The sequence below is a fragment of the Euprymna scolopes genome, chromosome 29, assembly GCF_053919585.1.
Source record: "Euprymna scolopes isolate OS-2025 chromosome 29, ASM5391958v1, whole genome shotgun sequence".
NCBI lineage: Eukaryota > Metazoa > Mollusca > Cephalopoda > Sepiida > Sepiolidae > Euprymna > Euprymna scolopes.
The window spans coordinates 69,030,557-69,048,959 of NC_136510.1; the positions used below are offsets into that span (position 1 = coordinate 69,030,557).

The 18,403-nt window shown below is 32.1% G+C and overlaps 1 protein-coding gene and 1 pseudogene across 1 annotated transcript in view; both read left to right on the forward strand.

Annotated features, from left to right (window-relative positions):
- Positions 1–18,403, forward strand: part of LOC145252694 (uncharacterized) — a 484,652-nt gene that overhangs the window by 462,635 nt on the left and 3,614 nt on the right. The window lies entirely within an intron of this gene.
- On the forward strand, positions 7,406–7,535 carry LOC145252989 (U2 spliceosomal RNA; annotated as a pseudogene).

The window sequence follows — 18,403 nt, forward strand, 5'->3', positions numbered from 1 at the left end:
TTAAAATATAATTATCCACTGACACGTGTTTCGTCATCTACGGTTACGACTAGATTCAGCCACTCTGATGGATCGTAGACGACGAAACACGTATCAGTGGCTAATTATATTTTAAAAATTATATATATATATATATATATATATATATATATATATGCGCGTATATGTGAGTGTGTGCGTGTTTGTAAATGAGAGCGGAAAAAGTAAAAATAAAAACAATCAATATCCAGCGCTTTTTTACCTTCTTGCAAGTTGGCAAAATGCTAATATTTTAATTCGGACTATTTCCGGTATTTTCCGGCCAAATCTCGCACCGTAATGAAAAGTCAATCAGTAACAACACAAAGATGGCGACCAGAGTGTTGAATTAAGTAAACAGAATTGTTTCTTCCGTAATGCACCGTTTTGTTTTGTTTTTTTTCTATTAGTTCGTATATCAAAGAGCGAGAAAGTTCTTGAAAGCGTTTTAAAATTATCAAACACAAGAATCTATTAATTTATTGATTATTACTATTATTGACTTGATAGAAGTTCTCACACAAGTCATCATCAGTGATTTCTCATTAATAATAAACGGTGGTGTTTCTGGGGGGGGTCTAAGCGACAACACACTTCTTCAGATTTCCAGTACTCCCGATCTTTTATGACTACTGAAAAGGACTTTGCATTATTGCAAAAGCCACTTACCATTGATTCCTCGCTGGAAATGACTATTGGTTTCTACTTAAATCCTTATTACAAATTTTTAATTACAACGGAAATTTTAATCAACTTAATTCTATACTGCTTGCGCCGTCAATATCAACTATTAAAAAAATTCTTCTGATATTAAATGTAAATAATTTTGCGTGCAAGCTTTGCATACCTATTTATGCATACCTATTATTGCATACGTATTTTGTCATATCTATTTTTGCATATCCATTTTTGCATACCTATTTTTGCATACCTGTTTTTGCATATCCATTTTTGCATATCTATTTTTGCATATCTATTATTGCATACCTATTTTTGCGTATCTATTATTGCATACCTATTTTTGCGTATCTATTTTTGCATACCTATTTTTGCATACCTATTTTTGCATACCTATTTTTGCATACCTAACCAATTTTTGTGTATTTATTTTTGCATATCTATATTTGCATATCTATTTTTGCATACCTATTATTGCATACCTATTTTTGCGTATCTATTTTTGTATACCTATTTTTGCATATCTATTTTAGCATATCTATATTTGCATACCTATTTTTGCATATCTATTGTTGCATACCTATTTTTGCATATCTATTTTTGCATATCTATTTTGGCTTATCTATTTTGGCATATCTATTTTTGCATATCTATTGTTGCATACCTATTTTTGCATACCTATTTTTGCATATCGATTTTTGCATATCTATTTTTGCATACCCATTTTTGCATATCTATTTTTGCATTTCTATTTTTTCATACCTATTTTTTCATTCCTATTTTTGCATACCTATTTTTGTATATCTATTTTTGCATATCTATTTTTGTATATCTATTTTTGCCTACTTATTTTTGCATATCTATTTTTGCATACCTATTTTTGCATACTTATTATTGCATACTTATTTCTGCATACCTATTTTTGCATATCTATTTCTGTGTACCTACTTTTGCATACTTATTTTTCCATACCTATTTTGTATATCTATTTTTGCCTACTTACTGTTGCATACCTATTTTTGCATATCAATTTTTGCACATCTATTTTTTTATCCCTATTTCTTGCAAATGTATTTTTGCATCCCTTTTTTGCATACCTATTTTTGTATATCTATTATTGCATACCTTTTTTGTGTATCTATTTTTGCATACTTATTTTTGTATACTTATTTTTGCATACCTATTTATGCATATCTATTTTTGCATACCTATTTTTTCAGATCTATTTTTGCATATCTATTTTTGCATGCCTATTTTTGCATATCTATTTTTGCATACTTATTTTTGTATACTTATTTTTGCATACCTATTTATGCATATCTATTTTTGTATACCGATTTTTGTATACCTATTTTTGTATATCTATTTTTGCATACTTATTTTTGTATACTTATTTTTACATACCTATTTATGCATATCTATTTTTGCATACCTATTTTTGTATACCTATTTTTGTATATCTATTTTTGCATACCTATTTATGCATATCTATTTTTGTATACCTATTTTTGTATATCTATTTTTGCATACCTATTTATGCATATCTATTTTTGTATACCTATTTTTGTATATCTATTTTTGCATACCTATTTTTTCAGATCTATTTTTGCATATCTATTTTTGCATGCCTATTTTTGCATATCAGTTTTTGCATACTTATTTTTGTCATACCTATTTTTGCATACCTATTTTTGCATACCTATTTTTGCATTCCTATTTTTGCATACCTATTTTTGCATACCTATTTTTGCATACCTATTTTTGCATATCTATTTTTGAATACCTATTTTTGCATATCTATTTTTGCAGTTTATTTTTCATAGAAACGTTGTAAGGTTTGAATGCTGAGCTTCACTTTTTCATTAGAATCTGATTCCTACGAACATCGATTTTGATTATATAGAATAACTGTTTCGCCTTTTTTTCACACATACAGATGAATAAATCGGATACCAATGGAAATCACTCCTTATTTACAATTCTTCCGCCCTACCAAACGAATATAATTGTGCTTTCCGTTATACATATTAAGTTAGAAGATTCTTCAGACTTAATGATTCGTTTCAAATTTCTAAGTAACATGGCGTCGTTCACCAGTAAAACATGATGATTTCCATGGTGTGTACAAACTCTATGAACTGTTTTTGAAATTGAAACAGATTATTGGTTCTGAAAAACCATTTGCATATATACATATAATGGCAAACTCTTAGTATTATATTACTTTATTCAGACGAAACAATTGTAAATGTAGTTGTTTAGGTTCCATTGATTTCGTATGTATTTCTATCATCTGTGGCCACGAGCACCAAAACGTGTAACTTATATACTAGTTGTACATAACGCGTCTATTATAGAAACATTTATGTTCGTCTGTGAACGTCTGTAGTGTGTTCAGTATATTTACGTATCAATACGTATGATCGTTTAGTGTGTATAATATTCGTCGTGAGTGTGTGCGTGTGTGTGTGTGTGTGTGTATCTGTTTACACAGGGCTATGACAAGAGAATATTCTTTTCATTATTTCGACTCTCGAGTATATATCAGTGAATATCATATGTTTTTAGATAGTGATGTGGTTCACTAATGATTAACTGTGTCTAACTATGTCGGATATATACTTGAGAGTCAAAACAATGGTAAGAATATTCTCTTGTCATAGCCCTGCTGATTACACATATACATTACAGATGTAGATACAATTTCCACAAGAAATATAACAGTTTATAAACTGCTTTGCACAGACCAACGAAGAACCTATATTTTTTAGTCGAAACACATTGATGTATCTTTTGTGAACGTGTTCCTAAAAATGCGAACCATTTTCTCCTCTAACAACTCATAACAACGAAATTATATTTTACACATTAAACATTTATTCATGGTTGCGACTTTTTTTGCTCTCGAGGTGCACGCCGTTTATTTATGGTGATTACATCCTGCTGTCTTCCCAACCGAATGCTTCTATGACTGTCGACTCCAACCCTCAGACTCTAATTGACAAACTGCTTTATTCTCTAACTCTACATGTATATAAATCAAACTCTTCCTGTCTTAGATTCCCTGACGTCACCAGACATGCCACTAACACGGTCGCTGTTTTGATCTAAATTCTATTTTACCACATCAAAATTTCTGATAGCTTACATTCCAGTTTTTTTTTAATTCTACACGTCTCAAAATAATTGTTTATTTTCAAACATTCCCATTTATTATCCAAACATTTTCACTGAATGTTTCCTATTTCATAACATCTAGATCACGATGACAACAACAACAACAACAACAATAATAATAATAATAATAATAATAATAATCGCCTCGGTGACTTGGCGATGCTCGGCCCTGCTAATACATAACACACCATCTGTCATTTTCAAAAATATATGTCATTTTATTAAAATGTTTTATGTCCGCTTATCCTATTTTTATTAGCAACGACCACTATGTTTTCCACAGTTGGGCGAGCTAAGCAAAGGTCAGGTCACATCTTTATCATTTTTTCTCTTCGGTCAGTCACCACCCACCGACCGTCTCCTTATTTTATTTAGACCGGAACTCCTTTCGCTGACTGTATGTTCTATTCCTTATAATCAATGTCAACTGCTCTTTCCAGCCACCCCTTTGCCATAGCCCACAGAGATCTCATTTGCCTCTCCACAAAACTCGTCGACTTCTCATTTTTTGGTTTTACTTACCCAGTGACCTTCTCTAGTATGGGGTTACTAACACTTAGGCACCTTGTGTTCCTTAGCCATCGACCTCATTAATCACCATATTTATTCACACGCACTACGTTTGGGGATCAAAACAGCAAACCTCTACTCATAATATACCCAGTAGTCAGCCCTTCAATTACACAAGATATTTTCTATTTCTATGAGACTTCTAAGCTTTGGAATCTCAGCAACCCCGGCACAGATCCTCAGAAAAAAATCACACTTCCCTAACTATAAATGCATTGAACAAAAGTGCTTTCTAAACCTTTACCTATAGTTTCACCGCGACGTGTACGATCGTCCTAGTATCCTCACAGGGGCGCTGCAGAATACAAAATTAGAATCAACCTACAGACATACTTCTCAGAGATACTAAATATAGTACCTTGTTATCTATTATTCCGGTTTGGGATCACATTTTACTTATTGAATTGTTACATATTGATGACCTTTTTATTTTATTCTTTCTTTTTTTCTTCTCTTCTCTGTTAGAATGATTCGCAACATAATGGCTGCCATTCTAATTGTCTTCTTTTTACACTTTGTTGAGGAAGAATTACTCTGCGTTTACACAAGTCATTACACTGCAACCAGCCCCTAGATCACATACGCCGGGGAAAAAAAACGAATTTCTATGCTTGGACTATATCTCACAAATCTGTGCTTTTTTTTTTGTTGTTATTGTTTTTTTTATAAATTTAGTCTACCGTGTGTAACTCCGATGAACAAGAAAATACAATCATCAGAAATACATGTCGGGTATAGAATAACGTCATACATTCATTACTCAAAAAATGTGTATTTAACTTTAAAAGACTATTCATTCTTTGTTATATAAAATTAAACCAATCTTAGTCCTTAACTAAAAAAAAAAAACAATAGGTTTGTCTAATACTCAGAACACAATGAGCAAACAATTGCGTTTTTTCTTCTTTTTTCTAAAATAAAAAAAAGCTACAACGTTCAACTTCGATATCAAAAGTACACTTCATTTATAAAAAAACAACAACAGTAGCCTCGTAGACTTTGCTATCACTTGTGTGACTGACTGTTAAACAAACACCGCGAAACGGCCTTTGGGTCAAGATAAAAGTGTAGTACCTGTTCTTTAGATGCTACTCTTCAACTTCTTGTTCTCTGTTAGTGGAGGAGAAATCCTTCATAACTGAGACAATTCTTAGTTTTTGTTCCTTTTCTCCACGTTATATATATATATATATATATATATATATATATATATATATATATATATATATATATGATGTAAGGTGGCCATTACACTCGAACTGTGTCGTTACATTTCAACCACTCAGACCCACACGTCTGATATCGTCATAAGGAAACAAGCAAAAGAAGGAATAATAATGAAAATCGACTCGGCATTTTTTAAAGTGCAAATGAAATGCATTTATTCGTGGTTCTTTCAAAACAACGCATTTCATTATATTTCAAAAGTCTTTTCGCACACACACCTGCTATATAACATGTGCTTTTTAAAAAGTCTATCATCCGCCACCTCTCGCCGGCCCTCGTCCTCATGTTCACATGTCTGTCTTCCCCGACATGCACTTTGCTACTCTCTTTTTGCTCGACCACGTGCAGTCTTTTTTTTTTATTTAACATTTTTCTCCTCCTTCCCCTAACGTCAGCGCGTGCACACTTGCTTAATATGCATATGTGCCAAGAAGGCTGCTGCTAATATTTTCGCTAATCAGCTATCATAGAGTTGCTGCTGATTTTCTCAATCGCGCGCTATACGCACTACATATCTATATACATAAAGTAGTACCGTTCGTGTGTGTGTGTGTACAACTACCAATGACCAAACAAATATAAAGGCCATGTGTGTGTACACCTTTCCTTGTGATTAAATATTAATGCCCATGTTAGGAAGCTTCTGTCGCCGGAGACATTATATTCTATATGTACTTTCAATATATAAGATTCTTCAAACTAATTTTACATTATTGAGTTACGGTCATTAACATATCACATTCAATGAAATCTATTTAAATAATTACCTTGACGACATTACTTATTCGACATAATAGTTTTGTTTCAACTGTACTAATTAAAACATTTGTCATTATTTAGTTTATTTAAATTTAAAGTTATATTTGATTTAACTTATTATATCTGAAATCTGAAACCGTTTTATTTTCAAACCAAAAATCAGAAAACCAAAAGGGGAACTAACTCCGATAGTTTAATTGAAAAAGTACGTTATTAATTGTTTCCTGTTTTTGTTTTCTTTTCAAAATATTATTCTAAGCTGAATTATTATTTTTAGTCGCGCACAAGCGACTCTATAAGTCACTCCGCTTTTGTACTTGGCCTTTTTGGTTAAGATCAAAGGTCTGTTCTTAATAGATGCTGTTCTTAGCTTTTTAAGCTTTTCTTGGCCTTTTGCCCAAGAGCAAAGTGTAGTATCTGTTCCGGCAGATACTGCAAGCTATGACTAGCAAAGACCAGATGTGGGGGCAACCCCACATGCCTGACCATTAACCAGCTCCCATTTCCCACCTCTCGGGAGCTGGTCCCCTTTTTCCCTTTCCCCTCCCTTCACTCCTCACATTAAAAATCGGCCTTGTGCCTAATTTGCTCGGTGGGGGAGCAAATAAATACCATCTGTTCCGGCAGATACTGCAAGCAAACACCATATGTGGGGGCAACCCAACATATAAGACCTTGGTGCATATAGGGGCAACCCTTCATACCTATTGTCACTATCCAGCTCCCCGAGGAGTTGGTCCCCATTTTCCCTTCACTCCTCACTTAAAAATCGTCATGTGCCTAATTTGCTCGGTGGGGGAGCAAATAAATACCAACCCCCACATATAAGACCTTGGTCAATGTAGGGGCAACCTTTCATACCAATTGTCACTGTCCAGCTCCCCTACTCCCCGGGGAGTTGGTTCTCATTTCCCCTTCACTCGTCACATTAAAAATCGGCCTTGTGCCTAATTTACTCGGTCGGGGGCAAATAAATACCCTTTTCTTGGCCTTTTGGCCAAGATCAAAGTGTAGTATTTGTTCTTACTACATGCTGTACTTATGTTTGTAACTATAAAGTGGGGGTCAGTTTTCTGTATTAATTTAATGTAAAATTATCACCCACTTAACAACCAGTCAGTCTCAAGGCCATTCAAGTCATTCTCCAGATCATTCATGTTGTTTTTGAAGGATTACAGTCATTTTTTAATCATTTAAGTCATTCTTAAGGTCATTCAATTCATCCTTAAGTTCATTAAAGTCATTCTAAGTCATTTACTTTTTAATTATTTAAGTCATTTCAACCCATTTTTTGGTCATTTTAGTTTATCTTTAAGAATTTCATGTCAATCCTACATTCTCGCATTCATTCATTACACGAGAGCACGCGACTAATGGCTATCAGCCTTGCTATTTTTAATGTGGAGGAAACTTTTTCGCTTATTCTTCTTAATTTTTAAGTAACCTTTTTTATTTGTTAGAGAAAAATAAAACTAATGTCTTCATTTACTTGCATCCTCACGAGGGTAGAGTTAGTCACAGAGACAAATATGAACAAAATCCATCATCCCCTGCTCTTTTTTTTTTGTTCGTCGATTAACCCCTAGAAAAAAATGGTCAATGTAAAGTTTCTTTCCAACTCCTCAAAATACTTTAAAATGACGACTTGTAATGGTTTTCGATGGTGCTGAAAACGAATATCACATTTAAATTTGGGGGAGATAAGTAGTTTTCATAATATGAAAAATTACTTTTTCAAAAAGTGGGGAATCACTTTCCTATATACATTTAACGTAAAATGGGCACCCACTTTCTTATCACCTAATAATTTCTTCATATCATAAAAAAATTAAACCGTGATATTCGTTTTCAGCTCCACCGAAAACCGGCACTGTTATTTACTAAGAGATTCGTTTATTTTTTCATAATTTAGGACGAAATAATGCTGTCAGTAAGCTTACACGAGCGGTCGGTTTACAAAAATATATTTTTGTTTTTCATTTTTTTTTAGGTGTGTATTCAAGTATAGAATTTGTATAGATTTCACCAAGTGCTTCTGTAGTTTACTTAACCGCCTCCTAATGTAAACAGAATTTTTGTAAAATGTTAAACTGCAGCGGCACCTGTCTGTTAACAACTATACAAGTGGTATAATGAAAAAAGAACGAAAAACAAAAGTATGCTTTTGTAAACATACTAACAGCATAATTAGCGTCCTAAATTATGAGATGAAAAAATGATCGCATCTCTTAGTAAAAAAGCGCCAATTTTCGGCGGTGCTGAAAACGAATATCACAGTTAAATTTGTTTTATGATATGAAGAAATTACTAGGTGACTAGAAAGTGGGTGCTCATTTTACCTTAAATTTATATGAGAAAGTGATCCCCCACTTTTTGAAAAAGTAATTTTTATCCGCCCCAAATTTAAACGTAATATTCGTTTTCAGCACCACCGAAAACCATTAAAAGTCGTCATTATAAAGTTTTTGAGAGAGTTGGAAAGAAACTTGACATTACCCCAAAAATTAAGACCTGGTTTTTCGTGGCCTAATACGTTTAAGCAATCTTTATAAATAATATGAAAGTAGAAATTTTGAAAAAAAAAATTAACATTTTAGCGTAGGGGATAACTTTTCTATATAAATTTAACATAAAATGAGCACCCACTGTTTGGCCACAAAGCGTTCAACTGTACATGTCATCTCTAGCATTATTTTTCAAGTTTGGCGATCGAGGGGGGGACAAAACATAATAAATATAAATTTTTTAAATTTTTTGTGTTGGGGGGGAATTACATTTGAAACAAAATAACGATAAATTGAATTAATTTTTATGAAACCATTCTGTACTTTCACCTAACAATTTATAAAATAAAAGCAGAACGAATCCCAAAATATGACGATTTCAATTTTTTCGAGGGCGGGGGAGGATTACATTAGAAATATAAAATGACGAAAAATGTCATTTAATTGTTTTTCGAATTACTTTTTTGGTAGATCTTTTTTTCTTTTTTTCTTTTGCGATCGCACGGACATTCATTGGAAAAATTGTAATGATTTATTTTTAATTATTTTTTTTTGGGGGGGGGGGGTCTTTCCAGTGTTCAATATCCGGAAAATAGTTTCTTCTCTTTGTAGCCCTTCTACCGAAATATCTGGTAGAGAGGGTATCACATGCTTCTTTTTGGGGGCGATTATATTTACATGTTTTCATCCGTTCTTTTATTTTTGTTGTGGGAGTATCCACGTTGCCCATGATTGAAATGATTAGCATACCGGTGTGTTTCAAACAGAACTTCATGTCAACCCAGGCAACGCTGGGTACCCATGTTAGTATATATATATATATATATATATATATATATATATATATATATATATATAACTTGGTGGAGCAAGAAGAAGAGAGTAAATTCAATTCTATAAGAGGAGACTTATTCAACAAATTTCTTTGGAGCTTATATAGGAAACAATAAGAGTGGAAAATGAAGTCACAAAAACTATATATTGGTATATATATAGAATGATTCATTTATTTCCTAAGGGTATACATATCAGGAAATTTCAAAGTAATGAAGATACTAACCTCAAGAAGAAAATACGTCGGTTACTCAAGAAGTCTGTGAATATATATTAAAATTAATTTAAATTATTATTTGAATAATTGTTCTATTTTTAGTTGAGTTATTTATTGTTTTTTAAAGATGCTGTACGATGTGGTAATCTTGTTCTACTTGTAAAAAAATGTCATTGTGCAAAGTAAATTTGACTATGACAAACATAGTCCAAACTAAATTTATACGTATTAACATGGTTAGTAGGATCAAAGACATGGTCCTAAAATCTAACATTTTATGTCTTGAACAAAATATGGTACAATTGTCAGGATGTGATAAATATGAATGATGAATGTTTTCCTGTCAGTGATTACTTTAAAATCTGGATTAAAAACAAAGACAATCGAAAAAAAAAAAGATTTGACAAAACGAAACAAAGAACGCAATTATCTTATTAGCAAAACAAAAAAGGGGATAATTTTAGATTAAAATTATTTTTCAGTATTAATATTTTCTCTTAAAATGTTTTAGCTTACGATACTTAAAGCTATTAATTACAAATAATTAAGAGAACATTTCATAGTTATAGCTCAGATATCTGATTCCTGATTCCATGTAATAAAAATAAGTTTTTTGTATATGGAGTAATAAACGAAATTATTGGCATTACACAGATTATATCAGTTGCTGAGAATAAAGTTCCTGTAGATATCCTATACTTACTATTGTACCTTAATAATCAAATAAACATATTTATCATATTATATCTCTTGCAGCATACGTGGAATACTAAACTAGTATATGTGTGTATATAGTCTTGGAAGTTTTTCAGTCTTCAAACTTATGGAAAAAAATTCAGTCTTTAGTCCTTTGTTGGAAGACGTCTTTGTAAGTCAAGTAATTTCTTGTATTCATTGTATTAAGTTGATTCATAGAATCAACACTAGTCTTAATATTATTGTAAGAATCATCAGTTGTTTAACATGAATATATGCATATATTTAAAGACATTAAGAAAGACGGACAGACAAATTGACAGATAAAAAGAGAGAAAGAGAGAGAGAGAGGGGGAGAGAGAGACCGAGATCGAGACCTAGAGAGGTATATATGTATGGTTGCATGCTTATGTATATTTGCAAAAGAACTGACGTAAAATAGACTTAAATAATTGGTAAAAGATTGCTATTTGTATTTTTCTTGTTTGGGGTATTTTTTACATAACAAAAGGTCCTCTTTTAAAAATCGAAAATTCTAATTGTTGTAAGGAAATAAACAAAAATGTTTTTCTCTATTTTCCCTTTTGATCAACATTTGGGTGATGCTCGTTCGTAATTCATAAACAGAGATAGATTGCGATATACATCTAGACAAAGTTTTAGATTGAATAGACATAGGTTGAGATAGCAGAAGATGATGATCTCCAATTGTTCAAGTGATTGTTCCCGACAATTTGCGTTAATGTCTCGATTTAATGTGCGTGTGTTCTGGTGGATGACTGGCACTCGAATGACGCTGTCTGATGCGTGTCAAGATTGTCTAATAAAATGGAATATAGATTGCTAATTAAAGTCTCGATTGCAATGAAATAAACTGAGTAAAAGACTGGTCGATCTGGATTTATATATATATATATATATATATAGTCATCCATATACAGTAGTTTCGCTGTTTCACAGCTCATCAGTGCGGCTAGACAGGCAACTACCTCAAACCATGATCGAAACCCGACCGCCCAAATGACAGTCAATATATATATATATATATATATATATATATAGTTTGAGGTAGTTGCCTGTCTAGCCGCACTGATGAGCTGTGAAACAGCGAAACTACTGTATATGGATGACTATATATATATATATATATATATATATATATATATATATATATATAAAGTTATAAAATATATATGCCGATTAAGGTACACAGAATATTCCGCGTTTCATTCTCGTGAAATTCGCCAGGCTTATTATTGTTAAGCCTGACGAATCCTCATGACAATGAAATGCGGAAAATTCTATGTAGTTTAATTGCCATATATATTTTTATAACTCACTACCTAGCTCTACCTATGTATTGAGCACTGTTGGAGTAAATACTGAAAATTTACCCATAAAATTATATTTTCGTATATTATGTGATTATATGAAGTAGTCATAAATATATATATATATATATATATATATATATATATATATATATATATATATATATATATACTCGGGGTAGTCAAGTCGCTGCCTGATGATATCTGTTGTTTGATTGAAACAAGTGGCTATTTGTAGCAGCGGGATGTGAGCATGTTTATATAACAATAAACAAGTAATATATATATATATATATATATATATATACATATATATATATATATATATATATATGTATATATATATAGTAATTTATAAAATATATATGGCGATTAAGCTACACTGAATATTCGGCGTTTCATCCACTCTAGGATTCGTTAGGCTTATGCGCGAATTCTGTTTCTCGTTTTTATATATATAAATTACTAACTAGCTCTACCTACGTATTGAGCACTTTTGAAGTAAATACTAAAAGTTTACGCATAAATCTATACTTTCGTATATTAATTTTATGTGAGTAAATGAAGTAGTTATATATATATATATATATATATATATATATATATATATATATATATACTTGTTTTTTAACAATCCTGTGTTAAGTGGTAGTTATATTTGCACCACTGTTGATTAAATAAACGATTCCGTTTAAAATTCCATAGAGACTCTAAAGTTGAGAAAAAAGATTCCCAATTTTGCTATAAGGTTAAAAGAATACACTTAAGAAACTCAGGGGTTATCTTAGCCCAAACCTGTTAAATGTTCAAACCAAGATAAGAACAGTAGCTTGAATAGTGTGAATAATATACGGATGAACAGATTTATTTCGTCCCTTGTTCTTCGCACCTCTCAAACAAAAGTCAACTAAGATTCTGTATCTTATTGATACCTGGCATAAGGGCATGCTATTTAAGCGCTTGATTATTAATTAAATTTATAGTTCTTTATTCATTATAAGAAGTTCATGATACTTTCAGCTGGCTGGCTTCCTTGTGATTTTATTTCAAAGGCTTTTTTCAGGTTTATTCCGCTTTTGTTCAGCCACTTTGATTCTTCCCTCAAGTTGCATAAATTGATTTGATCAGCTTGAAGAGAAGCTGACGTACGTTCAGTAATTGTCCTCTTCTTCATCTTCACATCTGAGCCCAAACAAGTCGATGATTTTATTACATGTTTAAAGAAATCTGACACTCGATCCGAACTCTCATTCAAACTGGTGTAAATCAAATTACTATTGTACGAATAGGAAATTTGTTAGCAAAGAGGAAACCTATAAAGAAAAAGGAGCAAAGAAACACACGCACATTTATATATATACTAGACTAGCCGTGACCCGTTGGGCCAGTATGTTATATTAGCTATGGAATTAATGCATGAGCGTGACACTTGTGACGCAAAGAAAATATTTTTTGTGACATAACAGAAACATTTCTATGAAAGCATATTAAAATGTAAAATGAATATAGATAGATTTCTATGAGTCGTTCTGTTTGTTATTGTATTTTTTTAAACCAAAAACAAACTTACAGCCATTGAATTATAAGTGGTTTGCCATATTTATAGGAAAATGTACACTGAACAGATACCATAATACTTTAAGTTAAATTCAAATTTTGATATATCTTTTAATTTAAACGCGAAAATAAAAAACAATTGGAACACTGAAAACGTACACAGTAAAACAATACGTTTTATTGTTGCGTTGATTACTTATTTGTAACATAATTAAAAACATATTTTCGGGATTATTTATTTATGTTGGTAGTGTAGAAGAAACTCTAAGAATGTTTTTAAGAAAGGTGTATTAAAAAATGGAGAATAAATTTAAAAAAAGGAAGGCGGTGGGTAAATAACCGTTGTAAAGTGGTTTTATGGTTGTAAACGGGTTAAAGTAGATTTATTTGTAAGAAAATTGCGTTAAAATAACTTAAACGTAATACAGAAATGAACGATGTAAAAAATGCAGAAAGTATTAACAATTGTTTATTTGGATAATTTAAACGCAAAAAAAAAAACAATTGGGATGCTGAAAACGTACACAGTAAAACAATACGTCTTATTGTCGCGTTGATTATTTGTTTATGTACGCATGCACAACCGGAAATCGTAAACCAGATGTTGGGTTACAACACGCGTTACCAGGTCATTTCAGTTTTATAATTATATATATATATATATATATATATATATATATATATATATATACATGCATGTATATACATATATAAATGCATGTATGCATGGATATATATATATATATATATATATATATATATATATATATATATAGAGAGAGAGAGAGAGAGAGAGAGATACTAACGCAGATCCGATTTTGCCTGGGATTGAATAAGCATCAACGAATAATCCACACTTGCAATCCTTTTATTGTCGTTAAAATCGGTAAAATCGCCATTTTTTTTAATCAAATCGATTAGCTGTCTGCTCTAGTCGGCGCCACACCACGGCACCACATGCTTCCCGCATTGACTTAATCAGCAATAAACTGTAGTCTATATTGCACTTGAGAGAACCTACCCTTGATTTAACAAAAACTATTTTACATAATTGCTTAAAGTTTAAAATGCAAACGTCAGTATTATGGTTCAAAATTTCATTTCGACTACTTCTATGTCTTATCAAAGAATATACTGTAAATTTTGTACGTATGGCCTTCTGCTTGTGCCGTAATAAAACTGCTCAAATGCACTTGTGATGTTATACTGTATAAGAGTGTTCACTTTGATCAATAGTGGACTGTTCTTTCTTTAATCAGATTTTTTCGATTGCTGATTTTCTATATTATTCGGAAGCATTCAGAGACAACCTAATCTAAGAACACTCCCACTCCATGAAGAACACTTTGCTGAAATTAAAAAAATCGATTCAGCCATTTCGGATTCCATAGGAGACGAACTCATACACACACAAAGTATATATATATATATATATATATATATATATATATATATATAAAGCCGAATACCTGGCGTTGCGCGGGCGTAGACTACGATTACGTATTTATTATTAAATAGACAATTTTCTGCTGATTATATATATATATATATATATATATATATATATATATATATATATATATATATATATATATATATAAGTTTCGTTGAGTCAGGAGCATGATTATTGAACCTTCCTCGTATATATATATATATATATATATATATATATATATATATATATTGAACCTTCCTCGTATATATATATATATATATATATATATATATATATATATATATATATATACGAGTAAGGTTCAATAATCATGCTCCTGGCTCAACGAAACTTGACACAGTTATCTACATATGATCTGTTTTTGTAGAACACCTCAGATTTGTCCGCCAACCACGACTTGACTTCGGAAATCCAAGCCACACCATTTAAGAAACGCTTTCATTTAAAACGCATTTTCGTGTTTGTGAAACGGTTTAAATCAAAGGATGCAAGACCAGTTGAGTAGGGAATATTTCATAGCCATATTCCCGTGCTTCTGATCTGGCGACATACACATTGTAGACTGAAGCGTTGTTTTGCATGAGACGGATTACTTTTTCCGTCTATTGATGTTGATGACTTTTCTTAATTTCCCCCAAACTGAAACATCATAAGTTCTTGTAATTTCCCAGGAAATCTGACATACCTACTTCGTTTCTGGTCCCAGCAAACTGTGAGCATGGCTTTGCTAGCGGAGGTGGTGAGTCCAAGTACTTCCACAGTATTGATTGGGCTTTGTCTCTGGATTATAGTGATAGACTTAGATTTCATGCTATCCAACCAGTATTTTGAATAACTTTGACTCATCTTCTTGACAAATCTGCAAATTCATCTTTTGCGACTCGACACATTATAGCTTCTGAAAAAGTATCAGTATCATGGGAATCCTATATCATATGAAAACGGCCATGAATTGTAATTTCTACAGATCCTGTACTAATCTTGACATCTTGGGCTACTTAATGAATAGTCACGCATCGATCTTCCAAAATTGCAGCCTATCTTATCAATAATGGAAAGAGACGAGCAGATCTGCGAGCTATTATCATTGATTACACGCCGTGTTTGATTCACGGTGCCTTCATTTCACGTCATCGGATGAAGTATCATTACCATACGTTTCTTTCATTTCATCAAAAATCTTGAATACAAAAAAAAAAACCGCTCAATAGCTCCATTTGACACTTGATTAGGTTCAAACACATTTACAGAATCCACGACTAGTTCAAAGCTGTAATTAACCAGATAATGCATAGTGGTATAACTAATAAGGTATGCAAATTTTCAGCTAGATCAAACAACTGGAAGTGGATTAGGGTCATTATTTATTGACCGCCTCTCGTATTTACATCTATATTATAGTTCTCGTTGTGTGTCTGTCAGTTCGTTCTATTTCATCTCAAAAACTACTGAGCCGATCTGATTGAAATGTTGTATAGATCTTGTTATAGCGATAAAAAGGGGAATAACTCTAAATGAAGAAAGTAAGAGTTATCGCCCCTTACAGAGTTTTGAAAAGACTAGAGAGTTTTAGGGAGAGAAAAGCAACATAGCGGACATCGCCTAACATTCAGTATCGGCTGTAATTAATCTAACGTTTCTGTCACGAATAAATTGTGTTTTAAAATACAATGAGCTTGCTTATCTGTTCTGTATAATAATAATCCTGACATCACCATTTCTCCGAACACAACAAAATTTGACAACGAGGGTGGCATCAGATTAAATACCAGATCTGAAAAAGAAAATTGCACATGAGTTAAATAAACCTTTTTCGGAGATGTCTTTTCAGCACATACGAAAAAAAGAAAATTTGCACAATATTTTTTGTGAACACAGGAAAAAACAAGGTACTTTTTTCACAACAACTTTTTGTAAACACATAAAAATAATTCTATAACGGATTCCATAATAGTTCGCTGCATCGTATCATTACGATCTATATAGAATTCCAGCACAGATCTATCCAGTAGTTTCCGACAAAAAGGAAAAGGGACAGACAGACTAATATATATATATATATATATATATATATATATATATATATATATATATATATATACAAGACAAAATATAACAGCGTGCTAAAAGATAGACTGACTGAAATTGAAGCAGATTTTTATTTTGGTGTCTTTTACTCCCCCCCCCTATTTTGATCTGATTTCCATGAGAAGACAATCGTGCAATACTCTGTCAAAAGTCGTAGGTATTTTTAATGGTACTGATATAGCATTCCCTGTCTTGTCAAGTGCATTGTATATACGTTCAGAGATTACAGTAAGGATATCTGCAGTAGAAGGGGATTGCCTATATCCACACGTTTAGTCGGGCAGAAGTTTATCAACTGTAAGGTGATGGACTAGAGCTTGATTAATTATGGACTCAAATATTTTGGCGAAAAAAGAGAGGAGGCTAATAGAGCTTAATTTAATGGGTAAGTTCTTTCGCATGAATTCTTGTAAACTGGTACTCCAGATGCAGATGTCCAGTAGTCAGAAAAGCAATATTCGTTACGGTATTTGTTGAAAAGTTTGGAGAGAACATGAGCAACCTTAGCGGAGATCAGGTCCACATGCTTTTGAGGTATCATCTATTTGAGAAGGGATGATTTTCAAATCATCTAGTGTGTGGTTTCTGTCCGCAAAGGAAAATTTGGATGGAAGTGGTTTGCTGGGTCCAAATGATATTAAACAAACAAATCCTATATGTATTTGAATTTTCTAACATTGTAAACTAAATTAACTGTTTATTTAGTGATATTACTTGTGCAAACAGTAACAAACATTTTGATCATATGTAATATTCTGTCGGAAATAAAGTCCAATGATAAACCTATCTATATATTTATATAAATTTAGGTATGTGTATATGTTCATATATATATATATATATATATATATATATATATATATATATATATATATATATATATATATATACGAGCAGTTTCGATCCTGGCTTGATGTAGTTGCCTGTCTCTCCGCACTGATAAGCTGTGATACAGCGAAACAGTACTGTATGTGGATGACTATATTGCTCCTTATCTTGAGTTGAGCATATTGGGAAATGATACACGATATACCATTGGCGTATTAAGCGATGCTCTTTGTGTAAACAAACCGAGCTTAGGTATCCGGGCGATGTCTAAACATCGTTAATTCACTGCCCGCACAGCAGCTGTTGACTAGGGTAATGGTTCAGAGCCTTGACTGTTTTACGGGCGGTCGTCGGGTTTCGATCTTGGCTTGAGGTAGTTGCCTGTCTAGCCGCACTGATGAGCTGTGATACAGCGAAACAGTATACACACACACACACACACATATATATATATATATATATA